We start from the raw sequence: 15000 nt of genomic DNA, 5'->3' as shown, positions 1-15000 counted from the left end.
CCACCAAAAGCACTTCCAGTAGCTCTGCTAGTTAATGTGAAAATCTACTTACTGCCAATACAGCACTAATGATCTGTACTTCAAGGGCACCTTTGATGTGATGATCTCAAGCTAATCAATTAAGGGTTATCCCACACCCATGCTGTGGATGGAAACATTGAATGTATGGAGAAACAAATCCTAGAATCACTGGCAAACTGGATGTGAAAACTGGGATTTCTGTCCCTTTCTGTCCCTGGGAGAAAGTAAGTCGCCTACGTCAATGTTTGTTTCCTTCCACATCCAGAAGACCAGGATTTTGCTATTGTGGATGTGTTTCTGGAATAGAATATATAAAGGAAAAAATATTCCCTGAAGGTGTCACGGCATTTAGTTGTGTATCATTTAGATTCAAAACTGAGCCCAAATGACACTGTACCTGTGATGCTGTGTGCTCTTGGAGCGCTGCACCGCTGGACTCAGGCTGTGCCACAATGGATGGTCCCTGCTTCTGAGGTCCAACAGCCCGGCTGCAGTCAGGGGTGATGGGGGTGCAAAGTATCCAAACTGTTATTGGCGTAATGTCAAACGCTCTTTAGTGCTATACTCTGACAAAGTCAAATACTTCGTTTTAAATTTCCCATATAGAAAAGAGACCCCAAATAAATAAGCCTTTCCTGAAATTTGTCCCCGAAAAAGTCAACTCCACTTGCACATTGCAAGCAGCATTCTCCATGGGTACAAATCTGACATAAATCAGAAGGTGTTTGCAGTACTCAGCTGGAATCAGATTAAGGAAAGAGCTTTATTTTGGAAGAGTCTCAGTGTTCATTGGGCCATGTACAGCCACTGCACACAGGTCACTCTCCGGAAAGCTGTGACTGCTCACAGTAGCAAGCAGTGGTAGAAACCCAGCATGGAGGCACTGCCCTGTCCCAAGCCCTGGGCTGGTGGGCTCAGGCCCATAGAAGACAGGTTAGGGTCAGCTTTGGTTCTGGACTCTCCACACTGCAGTTGTTTTTGGCTGAGGGGGCACATAAACCATTTCTGATTAGATTGAGTGTTCCTGTCCTCTTCTGCATCCCTGAATATTTGCATGTACAGCAGTAGACAGTTGGCCAAACAAGAAGGATGGCCTTGTTGCAAGTATACAAGGTCAGCACCAGATTTTTGGTACATGTGAACTCTGCAGGATGAAGCAAGGAAAAGCTTTCCCTCCCACATTATGCTTTGTCCTGAGCACCGGTGGCAGTGGGCCTTACACCCCGGAGCATATTTGGAAGTGTTTAAACACGCAGCTGAGACAGCAGAGGGGGAAATGGCTTCTCTTCAAAACACCCGAGGCAAGGATTACTTTTCTGCAAATCACCATAGGAAGTGATGTTTCCTTACACTCACACCTCCTTAAACATTTGTGTCTTTCTAAGGGATGAATTTCCCTCTGCACTGACAACCTTTCTTGCAGTGCAAGTCATAGACTGGAAAATCGCGGCACTTGAATGGAAACAGTCCCTAAAGCCCAACAGATTCTCCCATTTGTCCTGTTGGGCAAACATCTGCAAGTGAACAGAGGCTTCTGCTTTAATCTCACCCTCTTGGTCTTGCATTTCTGGGTTATCCTTTTATGTGAGTCATGGTTTGTATCTATACATAGACAAGCTTTAAACTGCCTCAAGTGAGGTATTTTTCCAGTACTTTTGTGCTATTTAGTCATGAAAGCACCAGGATCAAAGACTGGGGAACTACAATATTGGAATGTTTTTATGATTGTGTTGTGGCCAGTTTCATACATACTGATATTTTGTGAGTCTCAAATGAAATCTCCCACGGGGCATGATTTGGTAACTAGATGGTGGGCTTCTTTATGTCTTTCAATAGTAAAGGGACCTTTAACTCCTCAAGGAATGCAGTGTCAGCCCCACAATAAAAAGGCCAGCTATGACTTTGAACATGCTGGCACCCAAAGGTGGACATAAAAACCCAACCTCATGGATTGAGACAGCAGACCCTGTCCTGAAGATCTGGTGCCTCTATCAGATAAGCAGTGAAATGACTGGAGCCTAGAGCCTATTTCAAGGGTAACTTCAGGCAGTTAAGGGCGTAAACCTCACTGTAAGCCAATAAGACTTACCATTTAAGTGCTTAAGTTACTTCTGAAAGTGAAGCTTTTAAAGTAATGCTGCTGTTTCTGAAAATCGTAGCCTAAGGCCACGACTTCAGTGAAGCATTAACCTCAGTCTGAAATGGCTGTGGCTGTTGTCTTCTCACCTGAAAGGCCAGGTAATGGTGCTGCCATCCGGGCATGGCAGAGGCTGGGATGGTGCCTGGGCTTTGCCTTTCCTTACACTGGTAACCTGGACCCTTCCCTGCAGCGACTGATGGGTCCTGACAGCCTTCCTGTGGGCAATCTGGTGCTGTAGCCATGAAACTCACCCTCTCTTTTCAGTGTGGTTAACTGGTATGAAATCTGCAGCGCCTAAATGCTTGGGATCTGACAAAAGAGCTGTTGTGCTCATGGTTGATTAAAAAATGAGAGAGGGAGAGGAGGATATGGAGTGCAAACAGGTCCTGCTGCTGGTGACCACCCATGGATGGGAACACCAGAGTACGACTGCTCTGGAGGAAAGGGAAGGGGGTGTTCTGGTTCTGTTGGGAATGAGCAGACCATAGGGATTGGACTTCTGTGTCTCCTTCCTGCATCTGGAGCAGGTGAGATGAGCTCTGGGAGCAATGAGGCAGAGGAGAGGCTGGAGCTGAAGGACAGGCAGGGCAGGGCAAGCACAAGCTAGCGACACACGTAACAAAGCATCTGTAAGATCAGTGGCTAATAATAGTTGTCCTAGAAACAGACAGAATGGAGTGAGAGTATTTCCAAAATGTATTTTTTCCATAATATGGGATGTTTGAAAAGGCCATTATTCCTCCTTTAGAAAAAGAAAATTATTTCCTTTCCCCCCCTCTTTGTTCTTTCTCTTGTGGGAGGCCTGGGACTTGACAGCGTGGGCTCTTGTCCAGCATTTGTTCTGACCTAGATTTTGATCTCTGTTTTTTTCCCTTACCTTCTGCTTAGCTGGCTACTACCTCTTAAAGACATGCATATAATCTATAAAACATTTGTGTTTCCCATTAGCTTTATTTTCTCCTTTCAGGAGATTCTGAAGACTGTAACAAGAAGATTTAAATTACAGTGACCATAAATGCTTTGGGCTGTTAGGGTAATCTACATAATTGTAATCAGCAAGGGAACGTGCTATGCCCTTTAGTAAAGAGAAGTGAGATATCAAAAATAACAAAACAGTGAAGAATGCTGCAGGTTAAACAGTGTTTGTTCTCTTTCAGTGGGCAGCAGCAATTCACAATGTCTTCTCTGACAGCACAGGAGAGCTGGTGCACCTGAGTGAAACCCTTGAAATCAAGTAAGTACTATTGTAGTCCAGCCTCAAGCCTTGAGCGTGATTTGGGATCTTTTGCACTGGGTGATGTGCACCTGTATGTAAAAGACAATCCCTATCCTGAAGTGTTTACAGTGGAAGAAAATATAACGCAGACAGAAGATAGGGGTATGATGTGGCTTATGGTCCCTGTTTTCCAGTTGTTGATTGGAAGCAACGGGGAGACTCTTGACATCACTTGCGAATCTGGCTTCCTTCTTACTGGTGTCTTTTAGCTGCCCTACCCCCAATGTCCAGGACAGGACAGGGCCTTGAGCAACCTGGTCTAGTGGAAGGTGCACAGGCTCCACCAGCAAGGAGGAAGAGGCACAGACAGAGTTGAGCTTTCCCAAAGCATGTAGCTCTGGACTGCTGTCTTACCTGCCCCTTCTGTGGCTAAGCAAGTCCATTTGGGCATGTGTTGGTGAGGACTTGTGTGTGCCATGCTCATGGCATGGCTGGAGCAACACTGGTCAAGCATCTGCCAAAACCAAGACTCAGTGTATGTGTTGAGGAGCAGCACAGTGCAACACCATAATTCAGGCAGCTCTCAGCAGCAAGCACTTTATTTGGGTAGTTTTTCCCCTTTTCCTCCCCTCCAAAAATTCAAGTCAGTGTCCAACAAACCATGGAGCTGTTCAGCCTGGAGAAGAGAAGCTGCGTGGAGACCTCAGAGCAGCTCCCAGTATCTGAAAGGGGCCTATAAGGATGCTGGAGAGGGACTCTTCATCAGGGACTGTAGTGATAGGACAAGGGGTGATGGGTTCAAACTGAAACAGGGGAAGTTCAGGTTAGATTTTAGAAAGAAGTTCTTCCCTGTGAGGGTGCTGAGGCGCTGGCACAGGGTGCCCAGAGAAGCTGTGGCTGCCCCATCCCTGGCAGTGTTCAAGGCCAGGTTGGACACAGGGGCTCGGAGCAACCTGCTCTGGTGGAAGGTGTCCCTGCCCATGGCAGGGGTTGGAACTGGATGAGCTTTAAGGTTCCTTCCAACCGAAACCATTCTGTGATTCTATGATCCTATGTGTGTGTGCATGTGCCTGCACACACCCCATGTACTGTGATTCCTCCTTGTTAACACAAGAGAAGGGCAAGGTGAGCGTGCTGTCCCGCTGTCCCACTGCCCCATCTCCTTTAGGTGTGCTGCACCACCCAGAGTAATCCATGAGCTAATCCTGTTTGATGATCCAGAAAGAATTTTTCAAGCATGCTTCATCCCTCAATAATTTTGTTAACCTCTCCTGGCAACCAGAAGAGGGGAGGTAATGAAGTGGCATTTCCAAGGAACATAAACCCTAGACAGCCCTGCTGTCGTTTGAGAACGGTTAGGAGGCATATGGAGGACCTCTCCACATGGCTCTGCACTTCATCTGAGACTTGAAAAAAAACCCCAACCTTGTGGGATACTAATTCAGCCCTTGGTTTCTTTCTTGTATCGAATGCTGCCAACTGTGCCTTAAATTTGGGCCAGATGCATGATGGTTTTATGATGTGATACTGTTAGGAAGTCTGGGTTGAATATAACAGAGGCTCTGCTAATGGGGCTGCTCCTTCAGGGCAGTGGTAGAGCGCTGGCTTGGGATGCTTGAGCTATTTACTCTGTGCCCCTGTAGGAATACTTCTTCAGAAGAAATTAATGGTTTGGGTTACCAGGGTGGATATGATTACTGGGGATGATTGGGGCTGTTAGTATGGTGAGAGGAGCAAAATACTTTCTGATGCACTGGAGTTTGGGGGTGAGCCTTCCATGTCACCCTTATTTGAGCAAAACCCTTCAGGTTTTGTTCAGGTTAATTCCTGAGCTATTTGTGTGCTGCTGCAGGTACTACATTTATACATTGCCAGGGCAGGCCTTCTCCTTGTCCGAATGGATAAACTAGGCAAAGAGGGATTATGCTCATCTCAGAGCAAAGACATGGCACAGCTGGGCTTGGAAGTAGCACAACTCACGAGTTCAGTTCAGTGCACAGGACTATCTTGCAACTGAAACCCAATCACAAGACTGTCCTGTTCCTTTCTGATCGCGTTATGTCCCAGAAGCTTTGTGGAGGATCAACCAAATCTGTGTTTTCATTTACTAAGCTCAGTCACGTGATACAAAACCCAGAATGCTTTTTCTGCCAATTTGAATTGGCAGTGATTAAATTGTGCTGTTGTAGAGGGTTAATTTTCATGGGCAGATATTAATAATTATCAGGTAATATGCTTAGTAATCTGAAGGAAATGTTTGGTAGTCTTTATAGCTACTTAGCTAAGAGATACTGGCATAATTCCTTTGAATTTAGGCTCTGTAACTCAGTGTCATCTCCTCTTTTTGTTCTCTTTCCTAATAATCTCATCTGTGTCTTTGCATTGTGGTGAAACTTTCTCTTCTTCACCTAACAATGATTTCCCAGTGACAGCCCAAAGTGCTTTGTTGTCACTTTTTCTTAAACCTGCCTGCTAATGCAGAGCTGGAGGAGAGCGATTGAGATAGCTCCCCAAAAGCATGGGCCAGGCATGACTGCAGGATCCCTGGGCATGTGTATATATGTGTGTTATAAAAGTAATAATCTTCTAATGCAGTGAGTGCATTATGTGGTGAGTTCCTCGCACTATAATGCTATATCTATGGAGATGAAGCACTCATTTTTACTGTGTGTGAGTTTGGGGACTGGGAGTGAGCAAGGATAATTCAATACTAGCCTGTTGCACTATGTGTGCTTGCCCTGAGCTCATACACCTCCCAGTAAACCCACATAATGCTAAGCCAGTCATACCATACAAGGAAAAGTGTGTTTTTCCTGGATATCTGGGCAAAGCTGATGAAGTATCAGCTGAGTATCTGCCACAGCAGCCAGCAGTGATGTAGGGACCCTGGCAGCAGCAGAGCAGCAATCAGAGGTGTCCGATTTACACGATGTCGAGGTACGAGTGGGCTTCCTGGGATGGGGTTGTGGAGCACACTGTAACACACCAGCAGGGTCTTGACTGAAGCTCTGCCCTCGCAAACATTTATGCTGCAGCAGACGTGACATACTATGTGGTTGCTTTCCAAAGCATGGAACAGGAAGACATGGAGAGGGTGTATTATCATTTCTCTGACCATTGCAGGTGCAAAGAATTCGGTAACAATATTTGCTCTGGAGCCAAATTGCTCTCAGACTCCCTCCCATGTTTATTCAGTTGAAGTGAATTATCCAGCTTTTCTCCTGCACAACAATCACAGGGTAAGAATTCCCAGACAGGGTATTTTTATTTCTTTTATTTTATTCCCCTTTGAAACATGTGTCTAGACAAGTGACAGCCAAACCTCAAACTGTTTGGTTGCATATTTGAAAGGTACCTGAATGTTTTCTTCCTCAGTCCACCCTCCTGAATGCATTCAACCTGCCTCGGTTCCTGGTACCTGGGCTGAGAGCCTCAAGAGAGCAACCTGTCTTGTGAGCTTTTCATCTTCTCCTGGTGTTAGGGAGTTCAAAGACCTTCCAAGCATAGAGCTTTTGCAAATACTTTGCTCTTTGGATTTCTGATTTTCTTTAACCAATAAGAAGAAGAAAGCATGAAACGGTAAAAAAAAATTACACATATATATATCTATATATGTATTTCCCCCCAACCTTCCAAACCTTAACACAACAGAAAAGTGTTCCTCATTCAAATTAAAACTGCAAAGAAGCTGCTTACAAGCAGTTTGAGTAAAGGAGAAGTGTTTGAGTCCGTTTTTAAGCTCATTTAGACCAGGAGCTTACTGCTAGTAGCACGTAGCCCTGTGCAAGGGGCCACACAGGACATGCTGCTAGTACAGCCCGTGGTTGTGGTTGTAGGCTGTTTGCTGAACGGAATGAATGCAGTTAGTCAAATCCATTTGATTTCAGTGGGATTTCACATGGATGAAAGTCTATTGCAATGTTGATGTCAATGTTTTCAGTACTTGCATCAATATTTTCCTGCTCTAAAATAATTATAGTCAGGGCTATTTAATAGAAACAGTTAAAAAATAATTAAGGGTAAGCAAAGGCAATCAAGGCAATCAAGAGCCTCTTACATTATCTGTCACTCCATTTTATTATATCTGTCACTCCATACTTATATGTCACTCCATATTTATTATTTATCTAACCAGTGATCGTAGAATCATAGAATGGTTTAGGTTGGAAGGGGCCTTAAAGCTCATCCAGTTCCAACCCCCTGCCACGGGCAGGGACACCTTCCACTAGAGCAGGTTGCTCCAAGCCCCTGTGTCCAACCTGGCCTTGAACACTGCCAGGGATGGGGCAGCCACAGCTTCTCTGAGCACCTTGTGCCAATGTCTCACCACCCTACACTCTGAACAATGAAATACTAAGTGTTTATGGTAAAGTTTGTCCTGTTAATACTACAGTATCAGTTTTTAAAAGTTTTTGCATTTGGGTTTTATTTCAGTGAGTCATCTCAGGAACATGTTCCACCTCCCTTGGGTCACTTCTCTCAGGTTTTGGGCAACTCCAGTTGCACTTGTTCTGACACAGAGGTAGGAAGTGGGGTGGGAGCAATCTGGTTCAAAATGCACTGCCTTGGTGTGGCTCCAGTCTCCCCACCACCCCACTGGCTTGGTGCAGCACAATAAATACCTGAGGTGAGCCAAACTGCCTAACTTGGTGTGGGAGTGGAGGCTCACTGCAATAAATTAAGAATAGTGAATCCCACTGTTCTTATTTTTCAGTTAGCAATCTATAAAGAAATCAGTGCAAAACTCAGCTCTTCTCTCTAGCATCAGTAACATCCCCTATGCGGGGTGGTGTGATAAGTCAAAATAGGGCAGACCTCAGAGATACTTAGATTGGGTTAGGAAGCAAACTCCAAACCTCCAACTCCACTGCAGCTGGTTCCTTGCTGCTGAAGGCTGAGTAAGGAGAAACCCAATATTGCAGCTCTGCAGTAACACTGGAAGATTGTAATTTCCATTCCATTCGAATTTTAACATGAAAAAAAGCATTTCTTGGGCTTGATACATTCCACGCGTCCTTCCCACCTGTTTCCATTTTAATGCAAAAATAGAAACACTCCAGTCCATATCTTGTTTCCAAGCTGGCAGAAGTCCTTGGGTTGATTGTAGTGCTATAACTTATCAGAGTATGTAGTTCACTCTCTATTTTGCTGCTTTTTTTCCTTCCCTCCCCCCCCAGCCTCCCTTGAATACTGAGGGCTGGTTCTTCAGTTGGTGTCAACTGGCAAAGTCCTGGCTCCCGCAGAGAAAGAGAGCCCAGACTCCTAGCTAATGCAAATCGCTGTGAAGTCCGGTAATGTTACTAAGAAAACATTCAGTAATAAGCCACACACTCAGTTGCTTGGGGAGGAAGAAGAGTTTGGTGTACTTGAATCACAGGGTGACTTTGAGACACAGCTATGTTGCAGCCATGAAAAGGAAAAGGTAATCTAAAGGGTAAGATGAGACAGTGACAACATAGCAGGCACAGGTGAGAGCTCAGCTTGAACACTTTTTTGCTCACCAAGAAACATAAAAGATGAGCTGAAGCAGGAGCAACAGCAGAGTGTGTTGATGAGATGACAGGGACAGGCGGGCCTGTGCTGGGTGAGGAGACATGAAGGGAAGAGTTAAGAAAAGCAACACTGAGATTTCTGCCTATAAATACGTCTTAGCTGAAAATTAAGGAAGGTGAAGAAGAACTCTATAGGCAAAGGGATGCAGTGGCATGAAAATGGTATTATAAACCGCCATGGATGGACTTCGGCTGGAATTAGAGGACGGTTCCTAAGTAGTGGTGGCAGCAAGCACAAATACTCCACTGCTGCGAATCTTTCTTGTTCACGCTGCGAGGCCCAACAGGAATCATGCCTGTGGGGCTCTTAGCAGATGTCTCTTGGTTTGGAAAGGGACATCAGAAGAATTGTTTATCAGGAATAAAAGGATTAAATAAAAATTATGTTCCTGCCTAAGAAATTAATGCTTAGCCCAAAATAATGTAGGTATCCACAAAGAAATGAAATGCTCATGAGGAAATCAGAGGGGAGAAGTTGCCATGTGTATTTGTCTATGCCCCATTCAAATGTCCAGGTTAGTGCAGAGTGCTGCTCAGAAACAGTATTCTTTGGAGAGGCTAAGGCATGGGTGATATTAAAGTGTCTGGTGCTGTAACACTCATCCTTATGGGTAAATACAGGCTGTGCCCTCCCTAATATGTGTTCCTACCGGGCCTGATGTCAACCTGCCCATGCTTGGTTTGGGGAGCAGGAGGGAATCACAGATCACTCTGAGGAGAGAGGAAAAGGGTAGAAATGTGCCACTCTGGGGGGAGGAACCTGCACAAACTGCTCAGCTTCAAAACTGACAGCAAACCCCACCAAATAACTCCCTATTTGAGTGTCACCCACCCAAGGGGAGCCGTTGTGCTTCCCTGCTCGAGGAACTGCTTGTCAACATGGAGAAAGTTGTTGTTGTTTTTTAAACTGTGGGTGATGTCAAGAATAAAAGACTTTAGTGAATAATCCTAAATAAGGAGCGAGCATTTAAACAAAGAGCCACTGTGGAACTGACAGAGAAACGCATGAATTGGCCTGTTGTAAAACGGACAGCATTTCACTCAAGGATGCAGCGGCCGCTTCCAGCCTCCCGAATTTCCACCAAGTTTTAGAGACTAAGTGCTAAAGAAGATAAAGAAGGGAGATGTTAATCAGTGATAGGATTTCATCTGTCCTGGGTGTTTCGATGGGATGTTAGCATTAGCCCACCTTCAGCACACCTGGATTGGCTTCAGGTCACTGTCCTGCAGCTGATGGAAGACAAGCAGAGCAGCAGAATAGATCTGCTGGCCAATCCGAAAGCTTTTTGCACCTTCATCATCTCCCATCCACAGTTAGCACATTAGGCCTCCCTTTCTTTGCTACTGCTCACAAAAATAACAGCTCCATACATGGCAGTATGTTGGTGTTACAAGGAGTTGTGCAATTTCTATTGCAGTGTAGGAACACTGCTTGCTTTTATGCTTTAGAGTGAATGAGAAGGGGAAAAAAAAGGCAAGAAAGAAACAGTCCTGCCTTAGCTCTTTGGCAGAAGAGCAACAATTTCAGTGCACACCCCCCCCACCCCATACACATGCTTTGCTGTGTTACAGGCAATGGTGTTACTTGGAATGAAATGCCACAGCTGTGAACTTTGCTTCGTGTGAGACAGGAATGAAATGTTCTCTCCTTCACTTCTGTTTGCAGCACAAGCAACATGATTTCAGATTATGTTACCTGAGTGATCACCATCCAAATTATTTGTCCAGACACAGTTTAGTAGGGCAAAATAAACCCACCCAAGAAATCTGCGGTGTCACTTCAAATATGTATATGAGTATTTCCATGCCTGCAACTCTCCTGTATAGGTGTCTAGTGATTCCCACTGATTATCTAACCATATGTTTTTTTTTTCTCTTCTTAAAAAAAAAAAAGAAAATTAAAGGATTCAACACATTTTTTGTGGCATGCTAGATAGATAGACTAAAATAACACATGGTCTTATCCTGCCACCATTCCCACTGACTAAACTGGTTCAAGATTAGGTCCCCACTGAAGAAAAGTCCATGCTATGTGTAGAAGTAGCCAGGACTGTAAATAAAGACCCTCTAGCTGGGGGACATATTGAGCTCATACAGAACTAATACTTTTCCATAACCTGGACATATACAGATGTACTGCACAGTACAGACAAAGCTCCCACTGAATTAAGAAGAGAAAACAACAGGCTGAAAATTTGCAGTTGCAATTCAGGTCAGTAGAGCATGATCAGTGCTGGTCTGAAGTATGCAGATGTTGTAGTTGTGGTCCAAACATGCAGCTCAGCTCTGAAGATCCACAGCAAGAATTATACAATTCATACAGTAAGGGTTGGCTCCCCTTCCAGTTATCTCTCTGTAAGCTTTCATGTCTGTGATGCTATTCTCTGCAGATGATCACCTGTATGTCCAGCAAACAGGTTTTCAGGTGCAAAGCGGTGCATGGAACAGCATCCAGAGGGGTAACGCTTAGGAACTCATGATAACTTCATACGGCAGGTCCTGCACCACACCAGAGCTCAGACCACACTGAGCCACAATCCTCGGGCATGCCTCACAAATCACAGCTTTCTAGGATGGGCACAGGTTAAATCTCAGGTTAAGTTTATCACAAGTTTGGCCTTTCCTGCTAAACCACTCGGACAGCTGACTGACAGGGGAGTGAGAACAATCCGGGACAACAGAGAAGTGGCAATATTTAGTGACACAAGGAAATGGCTTGCCAATGCTAAGTGCCCCATGGGGTTTCACACTGCCATAAGTGTTAATCCTCCAGGACAACTGACCTATACCAGGGTATGGTAAAGAGAAGTATCTCTTCTGCTGGTGTGGGCAGCAGGGTGATTTCAGATGAACTTGCTTCTCAGCAAGCCCACCATTCAGGGGGCTATGGTCTATTGCAATAGGGCATTAAGGACAGACTCTACGTTTTGGGCTGATAAATGATACAAATTGAGTGCAAAAGGTGTGTGGCTCACTCATAGGCACAAATAAATGATTCTGTATTGGGCCAAAAAGGTTGTGTTGTAGGCAAAAGGTTTTGGTGTAGTGCAGTCTTTCTTACCAAGTTGAATTTCCTCCGTTTGATGGTCTGTATGGTTTACAGAGCAGCCATGATCATCAGGGACAGATGATCTGATAGTTATTAAAAATAATAGGCCGAGAAATGACATATCCCTGGCTGTGGAATGAAATACTTGACACACCAGATGGGCCTTGTTATCACTGATTTCTCCAGCTTACCCACTCAATATTGATAACATGCTCAGAGGAGTTAGGAGAGTCATGCCAATAAACACAAATGCCTAAAAACTGTCTGCAACAAGGCTTCACGATAAGAGATGAGAAAAGAAAGTTCTTTCCTCAAGTTATACAAAGTTAAAAGCTGTCTTTTTGGAAGATGGGTGTAAAGCTCTGTTCATTGTTGTGGGAGGTTAATGGTGAGTCCCTGCAACACTTTGGCTAGGATCTGCCACACATCTTTGTGCAAAAGAGAGGTTTTTTTGTGCATTACTTAGAACTGAGGTCGTTGAAACACTAATTTGATAGTGTTCAGACATTCATAAATAGTCTGGTAAAAAAGATGAACAGTGAGATGAGAAATTTTGCAGATGATGCAAGCTATTCAGCTTTGTAAACCTAAATCTGGCCACAAAGCACTGCCGAAGAGTTCATGATCCTGAGTGGCCACGCAATAAAATGACTGATGTAGTGCAGTGTCAACAAAAGCAGAGCACATGCAGCAAACCCACCTTAACTCACTTCAACACAGACAAGCCCTAAATGCAACATTTAGCTTGGAGACCTCTGAAAATAGCACTGCAAGTCCATCAGAAGAGGCAACTATCATGTTAAGAATGAAGTGGCAAAGAGGCTGGAACAAATCAGAAGTCATCATTATAGCACTCCTCAATGAAACTGCCTCTCCATGGCAGTGTGTTTTCTGGCCATCTAACTCCAGAGGGTTTAGCTGAACTAGAATGCACAGGAAAGAAAGCATTCAGGGTGAGGAGAGATGGGCAACAGCTTCCACAGAGATGGAAAAACAAGCAGATGACGAGCCTTTAGGATGGAAAGGGATGACAGAAGCAGGAGGTGCAGTAAAGGTCTGTCAGAACACGAATGACATAAGGAAAAAAGCAAATAGGAACTGGCTGTTCACTGCTTCTCTTAAGAATTAGAGGGAACCTGATGATGCTGTCACACAAAAAGGTTTAAACCAACAGAAGGAAGTACTTTTTCATACAAAGCATAATTAAATTGTGGAACTCATTGCCACAGGATGTTGCGGAGGCCAAAAGTTATAAATGGCTTGAGAAAGGGATCAAAAACATTTGAGGAGGATAGATCCATGGGTGGCTGTTAAAACACACTGGTCTGGAGGCAGGCTCTGCTTTGGGAAGTCCATAAACCACGGATTGCCTGAAGCGAGGAGGGTACAGCAGGGGAGGGATTGCGCTGAACCTTCTCCTTGAGTTTCCTCCTCCTGCGTCTCCTCCTGGCGATGCTGGGAGATCCATGTGGCCTTTTGGTGGGATACTGGGCAGGTCCCAGCTCTGCTGGGTGTGCTTGGGGCATGTCTCTTCTTACTTCCCTTTAATTAAATAAAGCAAAACAGAAAACACAACCAAAAACAGGAGAGGGGGAAGGAGAAACCCCAGCCCTCCACACACTGTTAGTAGGCAGCCTGGTAGTTGTTTTATTTTCTTTAGAGTGGACTTTGTGTTGCAAGTGGCAGGAAGCCATGAACCACAAAAATAAAATAATTCTAACCCTAGTGCTAAGTAAGGAAAACAAAGATGGCTCAGCAATTAGCAGCATTATATATGTTAGTACTAAGTAACAACAGATGTCAGGACTTGAGCCCTTCGCATTCCTCGCAATCCTTTGGAAACCAAAGCCTTTTGACGTTGCTATACATTATTACAGTTATTTTGGGTCTGAGAGAGCAGCAGAGGCTCTCTGAATTTTGAACTGTGAAGGTTGCTAGGGCTGGCTGAGTCTTACCTGTGTCTCCTTCACCATCCTACATACTTCTGCTGACTTAACAGGCTAGTGTGTGCTGTAAAAGCCTGCTCTGTAAAGACATGCGCTGGCCATGAGTCATTAGCAAGCATGCGAAGCTAATTGGCAAAATACTCATAAAAGATTTTGAAGGTGGGTTAATTACAATTCATTACACTGTAAACTATCCCCAGGCTATTGTTAAAAAATGCAGGAGTTTCAAGGTCCAGTATTTTATGATTCATTTTGCCATGCAGTGAAAAACAGACTCTATATCAAACTACATTCATTATAGTTAAGACCACAAAATCTTTATTGGTTTTCCCAACATTCCCTCGTTATATGAATTCATATGGACTGCACATTTCTAACAACTGGCAAGAAGGCATGGAATAAAATTTATGATATTTTCTTACCTTCTGCTCGGTGCAGCCTTAAAATCTGCCTGTTCCAGTTGCTTTACCTTCTCCCACCTTAGTTCATTTGAGCTGATAGGATGGGAAATGGAAAATAAACAGAGAAATGAATGGGAACAACTTCACCATGCTTAAGATTTGGGTGTCTGATGAATCTGGCTGCTACATGTGTGCACAGGAACTTCAGCTCCAAAAGGATAGTGGTAATGAAACAGTAATAAAGCAGAATTTCCCCTTGTAGTAATATAGATAATACTTAAATTCACAGTAGACACATTTTTACCAATTACTTGTATTTCCAGATAGAAGCTTTTGTAGCTAAGCCCAGGATGCACCTTTGCTTAGACAAATCTTGCAAGCTCGTGCCTCATTTTATTCACATTGAGCGATACTACCCACATGCTTTGCTGGACAGGGACCTTTGTCTACTCATAGCCAAATTCTCCAGCTTATAAAAGAAGATAACAGAGCCTTTGCCTGTCTTTGCCTATGCCAGGGATGTCATATACTTGCATTTTCTTGTGAAAGGTCTGTGGGAGGGAGGCATTACCAGTGAGTAGCTTAGTATCATTCTCAATAATGCTGTGTTGAGAAAAAGTTAATAAAAGCCCCAGCTGTGACCTTTGTGGGAGCAAAGCCAAGTGCTGCTCATCA

The 15000-nt window shown here is 44.3% G+C and overlaps 1 long non-coding RNA gene across 2 annotated transcripts in view; it reads left to right on the top strand.

The window, feature by feature from the left end:
- The window catches only part of LOC115609951, a 34701-nt gene that overhangs the window by 1816 nt on the left and 17885 nt on the right, over nucleotides 1–15000 (top strand). For both annotated transcript variants that reach the window (XR_003992057.1, XR_003992056.1), the window contains exon 2: nucleotides 3319–3395. This is a non-coding gene — a long non-coding RNA (uncharacterized LOC115609951). The remainder of the gene's footprint in view (nucleotides 1–3318; nucleotides 3396–15000) is intronic.

The sequence above is a fragment of the Strigops habroptila genome, chromosome 6, assembly GCF_004027225.2.
Source record: "Strigops habroptila isolate Jane chromosome 6, bStrHab1.2.pri, whole genome shotgun sequence".
Classification (NCBI taxonomy): Eukaryota; Metazoa; Chordata; class Aves; order Psittaciformes; family Psittacidae; genus Strigops; species Strigops habroptila.
The sequence above is the reverse complement of the archived record's forward strand: the minus strand, read 5'-3'. Positions and strand labels throughout refer to the sequence as shown.